The 25,100-nt window shown below is 39.5% G+C and overlaps 1 protein-coding gene and 1 pseudogene across 2 annotated transcripts in view; one reads left to right on the top strand and one right to left on the bottom strand.

The window, feature by feature from the left end:
• MYO3B (myosin IIIB) overlaps window positions 1-25,100 on the bottom strand; it is a 367,772-nt gene that overhangs the window by 46,797 nt on the left and 295,875 nt on the right. The gene's annotated exons all lie outside the window — the stretch shown is intronic.
• LOC113250791 (60S ribosomal protein L27a-like) lies at window positions 1,919-24,053 on the top strand (annotated as a pseudogene).

Here is a 25,100-nt window from a genome sequence, read left to right as displayed (position 1 = left end):
TCAACAACTGCTGCCAGCCTTTTTGCCATCTTCAGAGGAACCAAACTGAGGATAAAGCTAACCTATGTGAGATGGCAGAGTTAAGGGAATTGCAAGGAACAGAGCCTGAAGTCCTGACCAAGTCATACCTCATGTACCCCGGACATTTCAATTAAGTGAGCCAATAAATCCTCTTTATTGTTTCAGCTAGTTTGAGTTAGGTGTGCAATTACTTGCCAGCAAAAGCCTTACAATGAAGTCATCTTGTAATTAAACATATGTGTGATCATAAAGGACCATGCAGTCTTCTTTAAGATGCAGTTTTATATACATGCATTAGCCCCTCACAGGGTATATAACCCATATAAGGTGAATATGGTAAAATATTAAAGAGTGGTTAAATCCTTGACCTTTGTTTCACTTCTGCTAGAATTATCCTTTATAACCTGCCTCCCCTCTACAACCTAAAAATACCATAAATCTTTATCTGAATAGGAAAAGGTTTTCTAAATTTGTTCTTTTGGTCATAAGAGCATAGAAGTCTGTTTGTTTTTTAATTTTTTAGTTGGTATTTCTAATATCCTGGGGATATGAATTCAGAGCCATTAGAACACGTACAAATCTAAACTAAACACAACCCAGAAGTGACTTAACTTCCATAGGCGCTGCCTTCAGCTCTTTGTGTTAGCATATTGATAGGCCAGTGGGAGGAAAAGACCTGAGGACAGTCTGTCGTTACTTCTAGAAACCTGAGATCTTGAAACTCTCAGGGCCTCCCTCTGCCCTCCCTCACTGGTTAAACATTGTGAAAGCCTTAGCCTCTCGCCTTTGACTCTTTAGCAAGAAGCAAAGACACATAATAAAAATGGCCTCTCACATTTGCATAGTGTTTGAGTTTTCAAAGTACTTCATATAGATAATTTAATTTGGATACCTGGCTCTCTGGGAAGTGGAGAGGGGAGTTACTGCCACTTTGCTGAAACCGAGAGCCAGCAGTGACTGACTTCTTCTGTCCCCAGCCCAGCCTAGCAAAGTGACCTCGATATAATTCTAGGTGATCAGGAAATGTTGGCTAGTGAATGAAAATGAAAGACAAGAGTTTCAGCCAAGTGTTCTTCCTTAAAACATTCTTGGGATTGTAGAGCGAAGAGGTAGAAACTAGGACCAGAACCCAGGACCTTTGGCTCTAGTTTTCTGCCCTTTTACTAGGTAAGACTGTAGTCAGAGAGCAGGCCAACTAGGAGAAGCTCTAAAGGCCTGGATGGGACCTGGGGCAGTAGAGAAGCTCCCATGGAGAGGGGTGGTCAGGGTCATGTTCTTACAGACGAGGGCTGACAGTGAACCACCTCACCAAGCCTTCATAAATTGACTCTTCTTTTGACAAAGGTGACTCCACGAATGTTTCTTCTTTTAGCTACCTTGTTCCACATATGGGGTGCTTTTATAAAGGTTTATTAGGACACCAGGCTTCTGGTGTTTTCACATATTAGCTTACAGGCCCAGCTGTGGGTATTTTTATAAAAGGAACCACAAAGGGAAGGGTACACACAAAATAAAAGTGGTTTGGAGATTAAAACAAACAAACCCACTGATCCTGCCTACATCTAATGTGCCTATGGAGGAAGTCAAAAGAGCACTGTACATGGAGTCTGTAAGACTGTAAAACTGTAAGACTGGGGCCAGCTGGGACTCTCACACTGACTGCCTTGTATCTTGAGCAAGCTGTTAAGTTTTGGAGTCTTCACTTTCTTTTGTAAATTAAAGGGTTGAACTATTCATAGATCTCTAAAGATCCTTCTAGCCATGAGATTATAGGAGTCAATGGGCAAGGTAAAAAGGTTTTCTGTTCAAACCTTGCCCCTGCCACTTACCATTTGTTAAACCTGGACACGGTCTTTCTTTTAAAAAATAATGTGGCTCTTTTGTCTGGGCTGCCAACATGCCATGCAGACTGAGGACAACCAGGAAACTTCGGGACCACGAGAGCCACGGCCACATCGGCAAGCACTGGATGCATGTGGGAGGCCAGGGTAATGCTGGTGTCACGCATTACCACAGGATCAACTTTGACACATAGTACCCAGGTCACTTCAGAAAACTTGGTCTGAGGCATGACCACTTAAACAGGAACAAGAGCTTCTGCCTTGACAAACTGTGGACCTTGGTCAGTGAGCTGACATGGGCAAATGCTGCCAAAAACAAGACTGGAGGTGCTCCTATCATTGTTGGGGTGTGATTGGGCTACTACAAAGTTTTGGGGAAGGGAAAACTCCCCAAACAGCCTGTCGTGGTGAAGCCCAAATTCTTCAGTAGAATAGCTGAGGAGAAGATTAAGGGTATGTGTGTGGTGGGGCGGCTGTGTCCTAGTAGCGTGAAGCCACATGGAGGGAGGTTCATGAAATGCTAACAAGTGCTTAAAAAAAATAGTGTGTATTCTTTTCTTCCTATTGCTAAAGTATTACGTACATACTATAGAAAGTGTAGAGGGACACCTGAGAGCCTGGATGGCTCAGTCAGTTAAGCATCTGACTCTTGATTTTGGCTCAGTCATGATCTCAGGGTTTTGAGATCGAGCCCCACGTCGGGCTCTGCACTGGGCATGGAGTCTGCTTAAGATTTTCTCTGTCCCTCTCCCTCTGCCCCTCCCCCTACTCTAAAAAAAAAAAAAGAAAAAAGAAAATGTAGAACACATAGGTAAGAATATTAAAGTAGAAAATAAGGACCTCTTACAATTTTGTTATTCAGAGGTAATTGACTATTTTAAGGTATTTCTTTCCATAAGGTAAACTATAATAACTCTTGGGCCAAACCTGCTGTTTTTGTATGGCTTATGAACTTAGAATGGTTTTCACATTTTTAAAAGGATGAAAAAATTCAAAAGTGTAATAATATTTTGTGGTCCATGAAAATTATGTGAAATTAAAATTTCAGTGTCCCTAAATAAACTTTTATTGGAATACAGCCATGATTATTTGATTATGTACTGTCCCTGTGGCTTTTACCCTGCAACAGCAGAGCTGAACAAGAGACCCTATGACCCACAAAGTCTAAAATATTTACAATCTGGTTCTTCACAGAAAATATATGCTGACCTCTGACACAGATAAAATAAATATAAATATGTAGGTGTACATAACTATATATGAAAAATTACAACATATATCTTTTATTCTACTTTTTTTTAACATTTAAATATAAACACTTGCTGGTAACTGTAAACAGTCTTTGTAAACATGGTTTTAACAGCTCCCTAATATTACATCATGTAAGATGCATTATAATTTAAACACCCTTCTTTTGCTAGACATTTGGTTTATTAAAATTTTTCACTTACACTTGCCACAAACATCCTTAGGTATAAACATTTGACCATATCTCTGATTATTTCCTAAAAGTAGCTTCCTAGAAGTGAGATGGCTAGTATAAAGTATACAAATATAGATAGTCTATAGATAGTTGTATAGATAGTCTAAAAATATACCAATGTACACACCCATTACTCTAGATGAATGAAAGTGCTTATTTCCCTGTACCCTTCTGAGTAATCATCATTAGAGCAGAAGGAGTGGGAGGAGAGGAAGAGAGGGAGATTAAGATTGAGATCAAAATTGATATTAGGTCTGGGGTCATTTGCCTCTATGAGCACATTTCCACTTCACTGAAATCAGGGTAAGAGTTCTAGGAACTAAAAATTTTGCTTTAAGAAAAAAAGATGTGAAGGCACTTTGTAAACTGTTAAAGCACAATCACTGTCTCATAATTATTATCATAATTCTATGAAAGCTATATATATGAACCAGCCAGTCGTTCACCCTGAGGGGGGAAACCCAACTCACCATAACTGTCCTTTTTACAAAAGAATCAGGTCTTAACTTTACAAAGAGTATTTCATCGCTGTGTTACATTCTTAAAATTAGATCCATGTGTTTCTTTTAATTAGTATTTGATACAGTATTAATATTCTTATTTATCTTCTGCATGCCATATGGATTAAATTCTCATTACCTTTGATCTTAATACTTTTAAAATATGTAAATCAGCAGACACCGTCTTTAAAGCAGTGTTTGCATCCCTGTCTATTATTGCCTTGGGCAAAAGGAAAATATCTGCATTGCAAAAAATCCCTAAATTGTGTTGAAATCCTGAAAACCATATATTACACTGGTCAATCTCAATAAATTAAATAATGGCCAACTGAAAATGACGCCAATTAGAATTAAATATTGCTTAAACCTGACAAAGGTTAATGAGAGCCCACCGTGTGCGCATATCATCAAAATGGTCACATTTCAGAACAAAACTAGTTCAAGGCTTTGGAATTTACTTAACTCCAGCGAACAGAACACAAGAAAGCTTTTCTGATTAACAAGCACACGCGCGCTATACTAAGTGCTTCAGCGTTCTGAAAGCCGTTTTGTTTTGAGCTGTTGGAAGTCACTTCACTTTCTTGGTCCTTAGTTTCTTCCACCATAAAATGGGGTGATTGGCTGATGAATTCTAAGACATATTCCGCTCTAAGCACTAACGAGATACAATTACAAGGCAGTTATTGAACACATTTTAAAGGAACTTTAAACTTAACTAGGACTATAGTTACTAATTAACTCAAGAAAAGCTGGAGGGGGAAAGAACAACTATCGTTGATTGATGGAAATTAATCTTGAACAGGACCGTTTATATATCTACTGATGAGCACACTTAGTCATTTAGACTTTTTTCCCTTTTCTTAAAAAATGTATCATGAAAAATATATTGGCATTGCCTTACCTCTTAACTTAAAATAATTTTCTAGCTTATGCTAGGACAGTCATTCCCTCCCCTTAGAGCTTATTCAATTAATGATACAAAATACTTCTAGGAGAATTTTGTGTCAATCAAAGGTCTATAACCTGCATGCTACTAAATGCCAGAAATCATTCCTGCTTATTTACAAGGTTAATTGCTTTTTGTCAGCTGTTCATTTTACTTTAAAAAATAAACAGGTTCCCAGACTCATAATGGAATTGATAGACTTCTTGGACCGTGGGAAAGCTTATGTTCTTAAGCCCGGATGTAGCTCTTTCTGGAAGAATGCAATCGTGTGTTCATTTTGAATTAATCACCTCAGTTGCCACTCTGTAGTTTCTGTACTTTGACTGACTCACAAGCATCCTACATCCTACTAGTTATCAAATAATGCAGTTTCGCAATTCAGGCAAACTTTGCTGGTACAACTTAGTCTAGGTACATAAAGTATTTCCTAGAAGCAGCCCAATCTCCAGAATAACAGATATCTTCTACTGAGAGTGGTTCTGCTTTAGAGAGTTCACAATCTAGCTTAGAAAATATAAAGCTTTCACTTGAGCCCTATCCCTGACTAGTAAAACACATAGAGACCAACTGTGCAAGGCACAGCTGGGATATCAAATATGAAAGATCGGAATTTATATGGCAAATTACTAAGGGATAAAAGGGCCAGGAATATCTAAAGGAAAACTAGACGTGACATGAATTATTTCTCATAATAGATTGGCCTAGAAAAATGAGAACCAGGCATAGACTCACAACACATATTACACTGTTTGTTTCTTCAATTAAGCCATATGTTTATAGATATTTATGTTTGTTGAAATTATTTCAAGAAGTGCATCACCCAGGGGCGCCTGGGTGGCTAAGTTAGTTAAGCACTGACTCTTGATTTCCGCTCAGGTCATGATCTCAGGGTTTTGGGATCGAGCCCTTTCAGTGGACTCCGCACTCAGTGGGGAGTCTGCTTCCCTCCTTCTCCCTCTCCTTCTGCCCCTCCCCCTGCTCTTGCTCATGCTCTCTCTTTTTCTAAAATCAATCAATCAATTAATCAATCTTTTTTTTTTTTTTAAAGCAAGTGCATCACCCAGTGGAATATCTGCCATGTTGCACCAGGGGTGCATCATGTGTAAGCAGGGCCAACCTTGGCCATGAGGGTGGGGCCTGTGCTGGTGGTGGGTAGAGGAAATGCCAACATGACCAGCAGTGTTTTGTTTCCATACCAAAAGACTGACCCTTTTTTCACACTTATCTCTCTAGTATCATTTCATCACAATCTACAGCTGCCTTTGAGAGTCAGTGCCTTAAAAAACTGTTGAAAAGGCACCACTTTTCTACAATGTGTTCAGGAAGAGCACAAGCCAGAAACAAATGTGTTTCATTCCAGACCGCTCCCTCTCCTAGTCCCACTGTACACCAGCCACCAGGCCTTGTACACTCCACTTTTATCCCAACTGTGGGAATCATTCCATCTATCTCACTGCTTTAATTCACTTACCAATCTCTTGCCTGGACCCCAGCAACCACCTCTTGGTAGTCTCATTTCCAGTTTTGCCCCATCCTATCTATTTTCCACATGGTAGCCAAAGGCAATTTTCTAAATGACCATGTCATTCTCTGAGTAACATCTTCAATGGTTCCCCATAACTTTCAGAACAAAGATGGGACTCTTCAGTTCAGCACACACGGCCTTTCTTGATCTAATACCTAACTTACCTTTCCAGTTTATCTCCAACTCTTCCTTAGAGCTCAGTCTCTGCTCCAACACAACTCCATCTGCTAGCTGTGTAAGAACCAGCCCAGGCTCATCTACTTCTGGCCTCTTCCCTAACTCCCAAGTCCATGTTAAATGCCCTAACACTGGGCTCCCATTTCATTCTGTGTATAATAATATAATAACAAGTATCCCACCTGAAAGCAGGTATAGAATCATATTCATCTTTCTACCTCTGTGGCCTGGATCACAGCAGATGACAAATGAATGTATATTCAAGAAATGAACAAGTCTTTTAGTTGTTCTTGCTCAAAAACATCCACCAACATCTCTAATTCCTTCAGAAATTACACATTGCTAGATGAAAGACAGCTAGCTAGTCTGATAAAAGAAATCTAAGTGTTATCTATCTTGAGAAACATAAGGTTAACAGCAGGCTTTTAGGAGGTAATTCTAAATCAGTAAGGGAGATGTTACTGGTGAGTCTTTCAGGATGATGGGATAGATATTTATGTCGCAAAGATTGCTAATGTTCTTAGCACCACATTAGGGAACAATGATAGCAATAGGCTTAAGGATAAGGAACTTCAAATTCCTGCCTTTATTTACAGATGGGTTGCTGGGTGCTGCTATTTGTAGGATAAATATTTATACTGATATCTATGTACCAATTGAGAACTGCCTGGAGATCTGCAAAACCATTCAGAAAAACTGTAAATAAAGAATCCAAAACTAAACCAGAATAATATACAAGTGGTTGTCTCTTTAAGGACAAATAATCCGAATGGTCACTTCCTGAATAAAATCAGCACAGCCAGCCATACAATGATTAAGGAAAACCACCCCAAAGCAGGGTTAGGGGTCTGCTATAGACTGAAAGTTTGTGTCTCCACCCCCCCCAAACTTCATATGTTCAAATCCTAATCCCCAATGTGGATATTTGGAGATGGACCTTTGGGAGGTGATTAGGGATGGAATTAGTGCCCTTAGAAAAGAGATGCAGGAGAGCTCCCTCACGACTTCTGCCATGTGAGAACACAGCAGAAGGACCCTTGTCTGGGCACCAGGAAAGAGGCCCTCACCGGACACTGAATGTGCTGGCACCTTGGTCATGGACATCTCAGCCTCCAGAACTGTGAGAAATAAATGTTTGTTGTTTAAGCCATCCAGTCTGTGGTATTTTTGTCCTAGCAGTCCAAATGTACTAAGACATATCTTACGACATTCAGTAGAATAAAATATGTTTGCCATGGAAGACAACAGGGCACGGTGGTCCAGAGCCCAGGCTTGGCAGTGAGAAAAGTCTGTGTGGAATCTTGGCTCCGACACTTTCCAGCTGCATGAGTGTGGACGAGGCACCTAACCTTTAGAAGCAGAAGTTTCCTCATCTGTGAAATGGGGCCATTCTGTTATTTTGTTCACAAGGATCTAATATAAAAAAGATTAATTTTTATCTCTAGTAAAATAAGGTTTTCTAGCATAAGAGAAGAAGCTAAATAAAAAGATAAACCAACTCAACTCCAAACTGATATATACTTTTCCTTTAAACATCACAGCTCCTGTTACAGCAGCTGGGAGAAGTTCGTTCTCTCTCCAAATGGGAAAACTCTGTCTTCAGCTGAAATTGTGTATGAGATCTAAATCTGATTCCCAAACATTTGAAACAATGGTTGTGGCAGCTCAGAAGATTAGTTTGGATCTTCCCCCACAATCATACCAGTGTCTGAGTCTCCTTAATCCTCTTTCAAGTTAGTTAAATTAGGTTTAGGTAGATGAAGCACTTACTAAATACTCTCATGTTCAAATAATCCACAGCACCTTATAATGAGGACATTGTTAAAAGATTCAGATCTTGCAGGGGGGGGAAATCAACTGGCAAAGTCACCTGAATTCTAGGATTTAGGAAATAAAAGCAAAACATTTCCACAACTCTCAGTTTTCTATGGATCACAGTTCAAAACTTAAATCGTGAGACGATAATCCAGCTTCGTTTTACAGAGTCTCTTTGTCATAAGGTCCCAGGAAGGAAATGGCTCTTCTGCTTATGGGTTAGCACACAATTCAAGTGCAGCTTCATGGATTCTATTGCAAAATCCTTCAGAGGCTGTTGATGTGTGTTGATGTAAGGGGGTATCTTATATAATTGCTTTAACCTCAGATACCACATTGGTGTGAAGAGAAAAACATACTATTTGAATATTTCTGGAAGCTGCATTTTTTTTTCCTGGGGAAATGCAAAAGTGAGACACTGACTTTAGCTCACTTTTGGAAAGATGGGTGAAGAGCCATTAGGAAAAGCTGAATACAGACAAAAAGAAAGCTACATACAGACAAGAGGAAACAAAGCTAGCACTCTAGTGTTCCCTGCAATAATATTCAGGCCCCAAGTCATGCGAAAGTATAGGCATAATAATTAACAGACCAAAAAAGTGACATTCACAATTTTATGAATTTCTAGTATTTTAAGATTTTGTTTCTCTTTTTTGTTTTTTCTCTCCTCCCATTTGTCCTCCCCAAGGTTAAAAGGGAAAAATGGAAGACTGGATATCTAAAAATATCTTTGGATATTAAACACCAACTTATTTAATAGGACACATATGTCACTGAACTCATTTTTGTAGACCTTGTCCCTGGACAGCCAACCTTTCAAAGAAATAGTTGGCTTCCTCAGCTCTGGTAGCATGGCCAGATTCCTGCTACAGCAACTGCACTCTGGAATCTAAAAATCTAAATATTTAAATCCATGATCCATGGAATTTCACAGCCTCCTTTTATGCCTCCACCCTAATATTCCAAGGTCCAGCTGAAACTACTATTGAAAGTCCTGTCATTTCACAAATGAAGATATCTTAGGGACAAAAGCCTGTACCTCTGCAAATGTGGTGAAGCAAACTACAGAAGACAAACCTGGGAGCTGGACATTTCAAAGAGCTATGGTTCTCATCTCTTTTTTTGAGCAAAAGAAGATCCAAACAAAGTCACACAACAGCTAAACCAATGCCATCTGTGTGGAAACCATATTTTAAACACAAACAAAATCAAACGCTCCATATGCCTTCACTCCTGAACATTTGCTAGAACATTTCTGAGTATTTATTGTTAGAAAGTCAGTGTGGTCAAGCAAAGGAAGCAAAAAAACCCTTCGGGAGTCCTTGGCTTTCCTGCACTGGCCTTCCCTCACACTCTGCCCTGTTATCACCACGCACGTTGTGCATTCTATCTGGAGACGCTACACTATACTCTTTCTGCCTCTGTGTATTTACTCCCAAAATAATTTAACATGCTCCTTCTTTTAGAAGTCAGGGATTTTCATCAAAAACCAGGGATGTATGGTGACTAACATAATAAAAAAACATTAAAAAAAAGAATTCAGGGATTTTGCAAAGCATATTTGTAAACCAGGTTTTTTAGCCTTTGCCATGTCATGACACACACGGCAAGTCAGACTATCTGTGTGGCACAACCAGGCCACAGACAGAGGCGCTCCCATGGCCCGGTCCTGCCCGACTGTGGCAACATCTTGGTACAACCATAATTTATCCAGTGCCCAGCAGAGCACCAGAGTGCCTCACTTGAAGACCTGCTGTAAACTGTATTTGTTTCCAAGAAATGTTAATACTATTACTTCTTTAAAAAGTTGCTAAATGGAATACGAAATTTTAATTTAAAAGACATAAAAATGTACGTGACTCTTCATCCCACTCCTAAATCTCATCAAGTTTTTTACAACTTGGCTGTATGAAGACTACTTAAGACCCTATTTCCAAACACTTGTAGTTGTTTCTGTTCCCTGTAAGAAACAATAAAAGGTGGCTTGTCTACAATGACATTCCGTTTGTGACTCTGGCTGTGTGTTATTTTTTTCATTGAACTTTCTGCCTGGAGGCCTTTCATCATTGAGAGTGGAGCCATTTAGCAGATCATTCCCTTGCAACCTCAGCCAAAGGCCCCAAACAAAAAGCCTATGCTGATCAGAAGCAAAGCTCAGTGACTTGTTCTTTGATGCTCCGGTCCCTGTTAACTGTCTTATTAAACATTTCATTATTTGACTTTTTATGTACACAAAGGAATGTCATACTTTCGGGTCCAAAGAGAGCTTCAAACATTCCTATACGTCCTCTTCTTTGAATCTCCTAAGAGATTCACTAGAATCACCTAAGAGCCACTGGGGAGGGAAAAGTTACATTTTCGGTTGAGAAACTTAAATTGACAAAGGTCTTATTGAAATTCTTATTGATTTCATGAACAATCATCTAGTTGTGATTTTGGCATTAGAATGACAGTTTCAGTAGAATATATTATTATAATTATTGTAGAGGCTGCTTTTAGGCAACAGGCTTGAACAATGGAAACCTGAGTAAGGTAAAAGGGCCCACAGTGACCACTGCGCTGAATGCAAACAGGCCCGTTAGGTGATGCACCTCAAAATACACATAAGCCCTAGCTGACCAATGGGCTACTTTACAACCAGGCACAGGCACCAAAAAAGGAAAATTCCATATGTTCCCATACTTCCTCCCTACTTCTCCCCTTAACTGCAGCCCCCACCACCGTCTCCTGGCAGAGTCTCTCCTTTGCAGTCCTGCCCGCTGCTCCCTTGCAGTGTACTCAATACCTTCTACCTCCTTTGTTCTGCCTCTAGTGAATTCCTTCATTGTCTGTGCTGCTGGCCTCCACCTGATTGGGTCGCCCTACATTTATTATTACAAATATAGTATTATTATAGCATGATAATCAGATTTATATAACTAAACACCAAGCTTATCACTAAAATCACTCCCTCTCCTTCCTCTGTTGCATCATTTTATTTTTGCTCTTAGGAAACTGACTCTGGAATGACAAGAAGACATCCCCTTCATGACAATAAATGCAAGAAATACAGTTCAAATTGTTTTAAATGAAGGTTGCTTACAAAAATTGTTCGACCCGTTTCCCATATGCCGTGGGCTAGGTGTCTCATTTAAAACTGTCAATATCAAAGGTTAGATGGTTGAAAAACACCCAAGTTTAAGTCCTAAGGCTCTGAGTCTGTGACTCATGCACAGAATGCTGCAGTTCTTCGGCTGGGTTACTGCCCCACTCTCAAACCTGGACTCAATCATGACGAGATATGAGGAACTCATGCACGCTACTAATCTTATTGCCTTCCAGGAGGTACCAATAAGACAGCAGGACACTAATCAGAAACAGTTGAACTTCAGAATTATACAGAGAAGATTTACTTACTGAGAGTGAGACCCTTTTCAAAATGCCAAACCCATTCACACTTGGTGCATAATTTTTTAAAAATTGAGCTTTCTTTCACTACCATGATCTAATAACTCCATTGATTTCAATGTTTTAGTAAGTTTAGTGTAGATAACAGTAATAAATTAGTGGAAAATGTTGTCAAAGAAATAGAATTTTTCTTACTGGCCACTTATAACTCCCTCCATAAGATGGATAATAATATTTAGTTATCAGAATAAGCAGAGCTTCGAAAAATTCAAGCGATAAAATTCTCGCTGTACTATATATTTAAAATGAGAGTAAAATGTAAGCTTTAACATTACTGCTTATACAATCCACATGGTTAAAAATTCTCAGGTGTTACAGCCAACAAAATAATAATGCCATGGCCGTATTTTAAAATTCATTTTTTGGGGGTGCCTAGGGGGCTCAGTCAGTTAAGTATCTGACTCTTGATTTCAGCTCAGGTCATGATCTCAGGGTCATGAGATCGAGCCCCATGTCAGGCCCCAGGCTGGGTGTGGAAACTGCTTAAGATTCTTTCTCTCCCTCTCCCTCTGCCCTGCCCCGCCCCTCCCCTCCCAATTCACACGTGTGTGCTCTCAAAAACAAACAAACAAAAAACCCCCGCCAAATAAATAAATAAAACTAATTTTTTTCTCAGTCACCATGTTATATATCTAAACAGCATTTTCTATCCAGAGTCTTTCTAACTAAAAAACATTACTTCGTCCTTCCGTTTGTAAGAGAAACAGTTAAGAATAAGTCTCTTAACCTTCTATTTTAGATGCTTTCTTATATTAAATGATTTGAACACATTCTGTTGGGAATTACTAAGAAAATAAACACTGAAACTTGCAGAAGTTTCTAATTCAACATATTTTCATCATTAAAATCCAAATGTATGTTAATGTGCTGATATAAAGACCAATATTTCAAGTTGTCCTCACTGATTACTATAGCCAAATTCTTTGGCAACAAAGGTTTGGGGATTTTCAGGTGTGTTGTGGGAAAAATATTTGAGCAGAGGAGGAGGAAAGACATTAAAGCAAGCTACACCCTCCTTTTAGTCGGGCCTGAGACCATCTCTCCAGACCATGCTAATTTATCTAAAATGATTATGCTTACCAATCAGATGACCCAGTTTAGTTTCTTCTCATCCAAAGTATTGGATACAGCTAAATAAACCACAGAGCAACCTGATTCAGTCTACCTTGCCCCCTACAGACTTTCCCAAGGCCCACTACTAATCTTTTTCTCCAGTCTTATTTGGAGACTGCATTCATTTTCATAATGAATTTGTGTTTAAAAAAAACACACACACACAAAAAGAAAGAAATCCCATTTCTTAAAGTCTCCCACTGTTCTAGACAGATGGCTGAGCCCCATCTCCTAAGCTCTAGTCCCATGGTTACAACTGTTGACCAGAAATATTTACAATATGCAACTGAAGTGTAAGATCCAAGATGCTTTTTGAAACAAAACTAATTTCCTCCAAAGAGACTACCCATCTGAATTAATTTATCACTTGATAAACATATGTTAAATACCTACTATGTCCTAGATACCATGTCCCATGTCGAGCACATCCCTGTTTCTCGTTCATCTACCATCATTCTCTGAGTGACCGAGAATTAACATCACTGAGTTGTGTTTATACATCAAGACAACCAGTCATAGAATAGAATGCACAGCTTCCAATATTCTTATCCAATCATGTAGAGAGGATAAGATTATAGAGCAGGTATTGCTGGGCCAAGCAATATATGAGCAGACTGCCCTCCTAAGAGGTTGTTGCCCTGACACAAACAATGTTATGAATGCTTGTTTCCTTGTATTCCTGACAGCCTATGCATCATCTTTTTTCTTCTAGTCTAACCCGTTTGATAGGCAAAATATAAATTTTCATTTCTCATATTAAATTCTGAGGTTGAAAATTTTTGCATATAGTCACAGTCATTTACATTTTTTCCTTTCATGAGAAAGGAGAAAGTTGTTTGTCAATTTCTTTCTATAAGGAGTGTTTGGGGGCATCTGGCTGGCTCAGTTAGTGGAGTATGTGACTCTTCATCTTGGGGTTGTGAGTTCAAACCCCACACTGGGTGTAGAGATTACTTAAAAATAAAATCTTTTTAAGCTTTTTTTTTTAAGATTTTATTTTTTTACTTGAGAGAGAGAGAGAGTGAGAGAGAGACGCACGAGAAGGGAGGAGAAGGAGAAGCAGACTCCCGCTGAGCAGGGAGCCTGATGTGGGGCTCTATCTCAGGACTCTGGGATCATGACTTGAGCCAAAGGCAGACGCTTAACTGACTGAGCCAGGTGCCCCAAAAACAAAATCTTAAAAAAAAAGGAGTGTTTGTTTTTTTTCTGAAGTTTGAGGTGGTGACAGGCAGCAATGGAGTGGAAAGTATAAGTCCTACTAGGATGGGGGCTCCAACCATTCCAGTTGGATATTAAAAGAAAGGGATATGTAGAGGATTGGAACCCTCAGGCAAAACCACAGCAGAACCTTAGGCTATTACAACAATAAAACCAATGCATGTATACTATCTTACATGCTTTGTAAATGTAGTTTTTAATCATCATATATTCTTCCACAATAGAACTGTATCGAATTTATTTAATTGTTTTCCTTTTTCTGGACATTTTAAAAGGACAAATTCTGAGTGAATTATTGGCATAAAGCATCTGAACAATTTTTAAAGGCTCTTAATACATACTGCAAAATATTTTTGCACAAAATCTGTTCCTTCATACTTCTAACAGCATGCTAATAAAATGTGTCTTTCCATTTCTCCTACTTCTAGACTCTACCAGAAATAGCTTCATTTTGTTTGCACAAACTTTCTCCACAAGACCCTTGAATATATGCCTTGGAATTTTATAGCCATCTCTTGTAAGTGGGCTTTTTCTTCCCTGCAGGCCTTGATATTCCATGAAGGAGCTGAGGCTAAATCTCATCTTTCAGGAGGGAATATCTGCTTCATAGGACTTGAGAATTCCTAAGTTCAGAAACGACCATGAAACAATATCCTGGGCATATGTGCCTCAGATGATTAAATTCTACCTAGGATAGGTACTACTAGTTGTCTATTCAACTTCCATTCTTTCCTGTTTCTTTTCCAACAGAACCCTTATATCATATGGGGCACAAAGTGATCAACTATGTTTTCCAGCTTCTCCTGTAGATAAAGGAGCCCCATGAGATGTAAACAGAAGTCATTGGGTAGGGCTTCCAGGAAAATGTTTTTTGCCCTTTTGCAAAGAAAGTAACTATGATGGCTGGATCTCCAGCAGTCTTCTTGGGATCATGAAAGAAAAGCCAGGAGAGTTGCAGAGGACTGACATTCTTGATCTTCTGAACCAATGCCAGAAACTGCCTACCCTCCCTGTACTTCTAGTGACATAAAGAACGTAAACATTTGTCTATCAAAGTCACTGTATTTCAGTGTCTGTTTATTAAAGCAGAGAACAACTCGTAACTGATGCACTATTATAAAAAAAAATCTTCCAGATACATATTTTTCATTTCTATGGGAGATGATATGAACTTCATATTAGGAATTGAAGTTACATTGGGTCGTTTTTGTTTTGTTTTGTTTTTTTGTTTTTTGTTTTTGAGGGAGGGTGCAGAGGAGCAGATGGAGAGGGAGAGAGAGAGAATCTTAAGTAGCCTCCATGTCCAGCACGTGGAGCCGGATACAGGGCCTGATCTCACAACCCTGAGATTATGACCTGAGTTGGACACTTGAATGACTAAGCCACCCAGGTGCCCCTATATTGGGTCCTTTTAAGTGATGTAGCATTCTTCCTTACAGATCCATTCTCCATCCATTTCTACCATCTTCTCTGCCCCAGAAGGTGGACTTCTCTGCTCCAGAAGTATGGACTACTCTGGCTTCCCAATTATTTGGCCATTAGAGACCCCTAGCAAGAAATCAGAGGGAAGGAAGAGAGTGAGGAAAGAAAGAAAATACTCTTTTATTTCCCAGCTCCCTCTCTGTGGTGTTGTCTTGTGTTGAATGTGTTCCTTGCTGAAAGTCACCTCTCTTCTCAAGGGCCCCATCCTCACACAGCCTTCTCCTTCTGGGTTCCAGATGCCATGCCCTTTCTTTGCCCCTTTAGGTATGTGCATGTGGTAACAGCTCCACTCCTGCCCATAAACTTTTAACATAATCTCTTTAATTAAACAATACCCAATTTATCCTAATTTGTTCTGTCTGATACATTCCTTGTTTTATACACAAACACATACATACACATACATACATATATATTCTAGGATTTGAGGAAAGGCCATAGGCCCATAACTGTCAGCCTCCATGTCAAGGTAAAGAGCATCGACTGTAATAACAGGATGGGCAGGAAAACACTTTCATGGGTGAGCAGAAACTTGAAGTATGTGAAATGTTCAAGTGGGGATCACAATCAAGTCTTAAAAAACACTTCTTAAATTTAGCAGAGACTGCAATCATTTTACTGGTGGTGGGGAAGATGATAAATATCTGTCAGTGCACAGAGCCGCATCACGCATCCTTGGCATCTTCTCGTTATAGAATCATGTAACTTTAGGGAATTCAGGCATGACTTGGTTCAACCTACTCAGTTTTCTGTGAGGGCTAATTTACTGCCTAAAACCAAATCCAAATGCCTTACCTCTAGACATTCCGTCAGGCTTGTTGTTCTTATTTGGGGGTTTTATGGGTTTTGTGGGTTTTTCCCCCCTCTATCCTGATTCTTCTCTAGAGTCTACATAGTTACAATACAGCCTTTAATGAAAGAAAAACTAAAGACAATTTTAATTTCCAAAACGCAACATATGAGATTTTGGGGACCATTATTGTTCTTATTAAAATTAGTCGCCTAAGAAGCTCTAGGGTAGCATCTAAGTTCAGGCTGATATTAATGAGAACCAGGAGAAAACTGCTTTCAAGGAGAGCAACAATACTAATATATGTTGCGCATAAATTATTCGAGCATTTAAAAGTGGCTGAGAAAACATTAATCACGCTTGGCAGGGAGTTCAAAGTAAAGTGTAAAATGATTTTATCTCAATTTTTATTTCCAACTTTCATTCTAGAATTTTCTAAAGCATCCTGCTTCTCAGGGGCGCCTGGGTGGCTCAGTCAGTTAAGCGTCTGCTTTGGGCTCAGGTCATGATCCCAGGGTCCGGGGATTGAGCCTCACATTGAGCCTCGCATCAGGCTCCCAGCTCAGTGGAGAGCCTGCTTCTCCCTCTCCCTCTGCCTATTTGTGTTCTCTTGTTCTCTCTCTCAAATAAATGAAATCTAAAAAAAAAAAAAAAAAAAAAAAATCCTTCTCTATTAGATATGAAAAACTGAGCAACAGATAAGGAATATTTTTTTTTATTAAAAAAGGGCTAAGATGATGGAGAAATAAACATAGGGCTCAATGTTTTAATCCTTTCAAGAATTTGGAGGTTTTTATTTTTTTATTTTATTTATTTATTTATTTTTTAAAAAAGATTTTATTTATTTATTTATGTGACAGAGAGACAGCCGGCGAGAGAGGGAACACAGCAGGGGAGAGGGAGAGGAAGAAGCAGGCTCCCAGCCAAGGAGCCCGATGTGGGACTCGAACCCAGAACGCCGGGATCACGCCCTGAGCCGAAGGCAGACGCTTAACGACTGCGCTACCCAGGCGCCCCTGGAGGTTTTTAATTTTTTAAAACGGATCAGTTTTTTTCTTTATTAATGAAGAAGGAAAAGACTATGGTAACCTGCCTTGGCATTTGTGAGAAGCCACAGCTCTACCCTTTTTAGATGCAAGTACATCTTCTAGTCTAGTCCCAAGGCCTTAGATCCTGGCGTAAAACTTTCCTGAACGAAGCCACAGCTTTTAAGGGTCATTTGATGAATTACAGAGCCAAAAAAACTCAAAGAGAAGTCTAACTGAGAAAGTTATAGCAATCTACAAATATTTGAAGAACTACCTATATTAAAAGTAGCCCTTTTTTCTGTTGTTGTTCCGTTACCGGGAAGAAAAAAGAAACCTTTCTATTAAGCTTTCTAATCATGAAATTGACAGTCTTCAAAATTAGCCAATTCCTCTCGCTAGTATAGAGATTCTTAACCTGGGATGAAGACACTGATAGGAACATGAAGGCGTTCAAAAAGTTCTTGAAATTATATGCAACATATTTCTAGGGTCAGAGTGCACGGATTCCATTAGCTTCTCCAAGAGGCTCATGATATAAAAAGGTCTGCAAAAGAATGTATGAAATCATCCTGGTTGACCATTTGTCAGAAATAAATGTCTAAAGAGGGTCAGTGTCTAAGGTCAATGTTTATATTTTGCTGGTTACACATAATGTAAACAAAGCCTTTATGCAGTGTATGTTCCATCCTCTAATCACTCAGCAGTTATTTACAGGTGTCCCTTATGCTCATTGGGTTGATTTGCTCAGAGTGGTGGGTTAAAGGGAGCATCTATTCTAACTCCTTAAGGGGAGAGACAATAGGATGTACTTTTTTCCAGTGCCTTCCCACAGCGTTAAATAGAAACTGCTACATGAAGTGGGGGTTCCATTAATGGACTGATTAAGAGGATGTAGTCTAGAGCAAGGAATGACCAGCCCACAAGAGATGAGAAGAGCCCTGGTCCCCAGGCAGCAACGCAAGTTGAAAATCAGAAGGCAGAGTACAAGTGTGATGCTGTGAGCTGAGCTACCCTGAGCATGGATAAATAGAGCAGTGAAGGACAAATGGAATGGACACTTTGTAATTTGATCCTTGGAGATCTGGAGTGGATCCTTGGATGTTCTGTCCCCCACCCACACCCCAAACATTCAGGACCTTGTGTAATGAGTTAGCATATGAACTGTCCTTTGGAGGACAAATCAGTTAAGAACAGAAACAAGCCTAGAGCTCTTTGCACTTATCTGATTTCTGCACAAATGCAGAATTTGACATTTAAAGTTGGTGTGTGCCCATTGGGAGAGCTCAGCCATTGTGTCCGGGCATAAAAACTTCTCCTTTGAAATGAGGATAGTATGTAAACTCATCCCTTAAGAGCTTTGTAGATCTCTTGCATTTGTTTCTTGGACCTGTTTGAATTTGTTCTTTTAAATAGGCTGCTTAGAGAAAATACCTGGCACCGATTTAATGAAAAGGGATATCATTAATTTCTTCCTTTAAAAAGGAAAGGTCCCTTTGGGAATGCTGAGTCTTCATGTATATGTCAGACAAACCCAGCCTAATGTCTAGGTAGACTGGCTGTTCTCATTGCTCACTGCTAAGCAGCTGAACAGACCCTTTTGGATAGTGAAGAAAGGAAATGGAGATCTGAGTTGGTGGGAGGGGTATAGCCCCTGTACCATTTAGGTGGATTAATGAAACAGAACTCCTCCCATTACACAAATTGACAGACCCAGAAAATACCAACAAATTAGTCCCATTCTTCTTAAATGCAGTAAAGGTTCAAGGTGATAAACTCTTGAGACTTGCGGTGACATCGAGGAAAAACCAAGAGCAGTTTATAGAAATCTTAGCATACTTCGTAAGTCTTGACAATTTGAAAGGAAAGGGGGAGTTGCTAACTTGGAAATTGCTACTTTGAGAAATGATTCTCATTTGAGGGGTAAGAAATCACAGCAGCAGCTAAATGTTTATTAAGTGCTTACCTTGTGCCAGGCTCTATTCTCATGCGTTAAACTGATAATCTGGAGTCTTATTTTTGTTGCTGTTGTTTTTTTTTTTGCTTTGTTTTGTTTTAGAGTTTTATTTATTCATTTGAGAGAGAGAGCATGAATGGGGGAGTGGCAGGCAGAGGGAGAGGGAGAAGCAGGCTCCCGGCTGAGCAAGATGCAGGACATAACCTGAGCTGAAGGCAGACGGTTAACTGACTGAGCCACCCAGGCACCTCTGGAGTCTTATTTTTGAAGGACAAGTCCTGACCTGGAGTTCCCTCAAAGCTGCTAGAGCGTCACACACATAAAAACACACACATGTGCACAAATTCTTAGGAATGTGGATCAGAGACCAAGGAAGTTCAGGCTAATCAAAGGGTTAAATACCAGCAAAGTCCTGGAAAGACAGGCAAAATATGGGGCTGGAAAGGTTTGGGGCTGGTGGTCGGCATTGCTCAGAAAAGTCTGGTTTAGGATAGAATGCAGACTTGAAGCAGGGGAACAGAAAGTCGCTGAGAATTGTTCACACTTGGAAGTAAATTGTGGACTCATTTAATGTCAGTTGTTTATCTTGAATTTCTCCTTCCTGTCATTACCCCAACTTCACCTTTATAGCTTAATAAGAGATATATTTATTCCTTAGAAAGAAACAACAAGTAATTTTTATGTAAATCTGACAGCAGTCCAAGCTAAACAGAACACCTATACCTAATGCCAATAATGCCTGAGGCATGGTTTTAAGTCCCTTATTTTGCGTGCTTGCCTCTGACCCTAACCAGGATAGAGCCCATGAAATCACAAACTCTGACCAATACACAAACCACAGATAGCTTGGGCATAACGTAACAGACTTCACAGTCTATTGGTGCCCATAGAGCTAACTGTTCCACCCCCTTGAGCTTTCTATTTTCCCCTGTTCCTTTGTAGAACAAAAAGGAAAATACATGTAAGAAGCTAAAGTGGCTGTCCAAAGAACCGAATAGTCTGGGCCATAAGAGTGGTCCAGAGGCACCACTTCCTTGATTTCTCCCTAGAACTCAGCTCTGTGTTGACCAACTGGGACTCAGTTTCCTCATCTGTCAAATAAGAGGGTTGAGGAGAAGTATCTCAAAGGCTTCTATAATTCCAGACCCAGATAAGTCAGGCCATATAAACTCAGTAGAGAACTTACCCACAGAAAAATGAAATATTCCCATGAATAAGAAACAGAACCCCATGCAGGAGCACACTTCTGTTGAATGCTTACTATATGCCAAGTATTATGTGAAGCACTTCACATGCATATCCCATGTTATAGGTATTTTTATTATTCCTATCTTACAGATGAGAAGAAAGAGGCACAGAGAGGTTAAGTAACTTGCCCAAAGTCACAAAGCTGTTAGAGTGGCAGGGCTGAGATGTCCATTTAAGTCTGCTTGACTCCAAAGCCTGCTATACTGTACTGCTGAGAGTGTGGGACCATCATTTGTGGACATCTCTCTCTCTTTTTTAATAAGAGCTCTAAGCCAGAAGCAACCCAGATGCCCAGTGACAGAAGACTGGATTCACAGAGTAGGATACTCTACAGCAATGAAAATAAACAAGTTAATCCTAAAAAATGTAATGTTAAGGGAAAAAAAGAAAAAGCTAGAAACAAATGAATGCATGCTGTGTGATTCTAGTTATGCAAAGTTTAAAAACAGGCAAAATGGAACTATGATATTTAGGATGCATACTTAGGAAGAAAAAGAGAGTCATAATCAGGAAAGGGTGTGCAGAACATTGCTGAGGTGTGGGCAATCCTTTTTGCAATCTCAGTAGTTATGTGTGGGTTTCCCTTATAATAATTCCCTACACTGCCCAACTCTGTTTTAAATGTTTTTTTTTTTTTTTCTGTAGGCATGTTACATTTCAGAATTTTAAAAAATGTAAAAACAAGAACAACCAAAATCTCCTATCTCTCCCATGTGAGCTTTCCCAGGTATGGAAAGGGAACAGTTAGGGGGCTGGAGACACCTTTCTCCTTTCTTTGCCTGGCTGATTCTTGATCCGCCCTTCGGTTCTCAGCTTTGGTTTAAGCCTATCTGGCCCTTCTTCACTCCTCTGAGACCCAGTATCCTGGTTGGAGCTCAGATCCAGTGCTCACTCTTATTAACACTTCAGTCAAAGGACACTTGATTTTGGAATTACTTGTCTATTTCCCTCTTGGAATGTAAACTTCACAAGGACAAGCCTAGATCCTGCTACCTTGTATACCACCAGCATCCAACATAGTTCCTGTCACTTGGTAGGTGCTCAGTAAATATCTGCTGAATATCTAAATAAATGAGTAATAAGTGTGCATTTCACTCTTTCCCAGCCCTCTCTGATTTAAGCCAATACCTTTTCTTCTGCTAAATACAGTTTTTACCAGAAGCTGACAACTGGAGTTTTCTTGGTCATTTTAGGAATTCTAGTGACCTAACCAATATAAGTAGCAAGAAACAGGAAACTTGTAGAAAAATGAAAACTGGAGAAAAATCTTAGCATGGTTCTGCATATAGTCATATTTTTTTTTTCTTATTTACTTTTGGATTGTGTCTGTCTTGCATCCCTATAGTACTTAAAATTGATTATATTTAATTCGGGGAACACACTTGTGTCAGGTTCTCACATGTTTAACATCTAAATGACAGATTACCTTTTCCTCTCAGACTACTTATACTTTCTTGGATGTGGAATGGGTGCTAAGCCAAGATGCGAGTCTGGTTGATTTGAAAGCATTTTTCTTCCTGATTATATACAAATAAAAAATTAATTACTGCTCTACTAAAGACACTATTTAAAAAATGAAAAGACAAGCCACAGACTGAGAGAAATATTTGAAAAACATATCTGACAAAGGACTGGTATCCAAAATTTACAGATAATTCTTAAAACTTAACAATAAGAAAACAAACAACAATTTAAAAATGGGAAAAAGATCTAAACAGATACTTCACCAAAGAAGACATAAAGATGGCAAATAAGCATGTGAAAAGTTTCTTCAAATCATATACCAGGGAAATGAAAATTAAAACAACAGTGATATACTACTACACACCTATTAAAATGGCCAAAATCTAAAACACTGATAACACCAAATGCTGGTGAGGATGTAGAGCAACAGGAACTCTTATTTGCTGCTGGTGGGAACGCAAAATGGTACAGCTATTTTGGAAGACAGCTTCTTGCAAAGCTAAACGTACTCTTAACCATATAATCTAGCAATCACACTCTTCGGTGTTCACCGCAAAGAGTTGAAAACTTATATTCACACGAAACCCAAACAAAGATGTTTACAGCAGCTTTATTCATAATTGCCAAAACTTGAAAGCAACCAAGATGTCCTTTAAAAGGTGAATGGATAAACAATCCACACAATGGATAAACATCCACACAACAGAGTATTTTCAGCAATAAAAAGAAATGGACTATCAAGCCGTGCAAAGACATGGACGAGCTCAAATGCATATTGCTAACTGAAAGAAGGCAATTTGAAGAAGCTATGTACTGTATAATTCCAAGTATATTCCCATTCTGGAAAAGGGAAAATTTGTAAACAGTAAAAGAACAAAACCAACCAAACAAAAAACAACAACCCCTACCCTCTCCCCACAAATACAGGTTGCCACCGGCTTAGGGGGAGGGAGGGAAGGATAAACAGGTGGAGCCATAGGGATTTTTAGGCAAGTGAAACTACCCTGTATGATACTGCAGTGGTGGATACATGTCAATACATTTGTCAAAACTCAAACTGTACAACACAAAGAGTAAGCCCTAATGTGAATTCTGGACTTTAGTTAATAACATATCAATATTGGTCATCATTGTAACAACTGAGCCAGGTAATGCAAGATGTTAATAATAGGGGAAACTTGGGGGAGGGGAAGACATAAAGGGGTATATGAGAATTCTGAACTTTGTTCAATTTTCTGAAAACTCCAAGCTACTAAAAAAAAAAAGTTTATTAATTAAAAAAAATGTATTACTCCTAATCTTGGAGAACCAGTAAAAGTAAAAAGAAAACCTCCCCACTCCTCACTGCTACCACTATACAACTGTATGTTTAATTTTAAAGTTGAAAAGAATCCTTTAAAATAAAACAAACTAGGCAGCCAAGGTTAACAGGGCAGTCTACAGAGTATGTGCTGTTTCAAATACATCAAGTAAGAAAAGAATTTAAAAATAAAATTCCTCTCAGCACGTTTTATAGCCATGCCATCAGCATCCCATTCTGGAAGCCAAGGACCCTAACTCGCCTCACACACCCCGCCTCGTGCTGTTTGGCAGCTGCGCTCCCGATGTCCTGGGTCAACGCCAGAACCTCACTTGGCATCTGCAAAAAGTGCATCCTGACCTGACACACTCAGGAAAGCACCGGAAAAGTTCCTGCTGAACTTTCCTCGGATATGTTTGCAGTCACAATCTAAGCAGAAATAATGGCCCCAAACTATGCAACTTCATAATGTGCTTTAATGAGTTGCAGGAATGAGAACAGACTGTCACAAGGCTTCCCTGACCATGTGGCCTCGGGAAGGGTAGCTGACAACTGACCTCCTGGGCTGTGGCCACTTCCCCTCCAGCCTCAACTCCTTAGGCAGGGTCAGCATCTTGCCGCCTCAGCTGGTGGCGGTACTGACCTATGTGGACTGCGTCCCTTCTCCTTATCACCAGACCCCCAAATTGCAGGGAAAATGAGGTGCCAAAATGAACGATCTCCTCTTGGTAGTTAACCTACAAAATTCCTTCTAAAAGTCACAATTTTGGACAGAAGCCTCAGTTAGGGTAAACTGCCACCACTGCCAGCCAGCACTCTGTTCGTATTCTTCAAAATTACAAAATAAAGCTGAACAAAAACAAGACAACCCCAAATCCAGATCTGGTAAAAACAAGAAAAGTCTTTTAAGCAAAAGAAGAAAGGTATATGATTAACATAAATCAGGCTAAATTAGAAATGAAGTTTGGGATTAGGAGAGCTATAATCTCCTCTCTTCTTTCTCTTTCCGTCCTCTACCCTCATGCCCACAAGCCTCAAACCGTGCAATCCTTATGCTGGCCTTGCCTCAATTCTTTTGCAAAAAACCACAACACAAACATTATGGTGATGACATACATATTAGAGATCCGTGCAAATATTCAGATCTGGTGGGGTTTAGAGCAATTTTGCATTAAGGGAGGCTGGCAAAGACTGGCAGAGTTTATAAAATAGAAACATCCTTTAAAAGCAACAATTCCTAAAATTTTAGAAATTGAGACACTTCATGAAAATCTGGAACACTCCCCTCCTCCTCCTCCTCTACAACAAAGTAACAAGTAAATTTAACTTTGTTCTAGACAACCTCCTGAGAATTTAATGAGACCACTTGAGATAAATAAGGACACCAGCTTATTCCCAAACCTGCTTTGGAAAATAACATCTGCAAAGACCAAGATATTAGAAATACATTACACTCTCTAAGTGTCTTATTTCACTTCCTGGCCTGTGGGTGATATACAGTAGGTGCTCAATAAGTGCTTGTTGAATGAATAGAAAACCATACATATACAGTTCACTTTTTCTGCTTCAGTGTAGAATCTCAGAGATAGGGGACATCTGGAGCAGTGGTTCTCAAAGGGTAGTCCCAGACCAGCAGTGTGGTGTCACTTGGGAACTTGATAAAAACCCAAATTCCCTCTCTCTTCTACTCGAAATCAGAGAGTGTGGAATGGGCCCAGTGATTCTGATGCACACTGAAGTCTGAGCAG

This window comes from Ursus arctos, unplaced genomic scaffold (genome assembly GCF_023065955.2).
Source record: "Ursus arctos isolate Adak ecotype North America unplaced genomic scaffold, UrsArc2.0 scaffold_1, whole genome shotgun sequence".
NCBI classification, from domain to species: Eukaryota; Metazoa; Chordata; class Mammalia; order Carnivora; family Ursidae; genus Ursus; species Ursus arctos.
The sequence above is the reverse complement of the archived record's forward strand: the minus strand, read 5'-3'. Positions and strand labels throughout refer to the sequence as shown.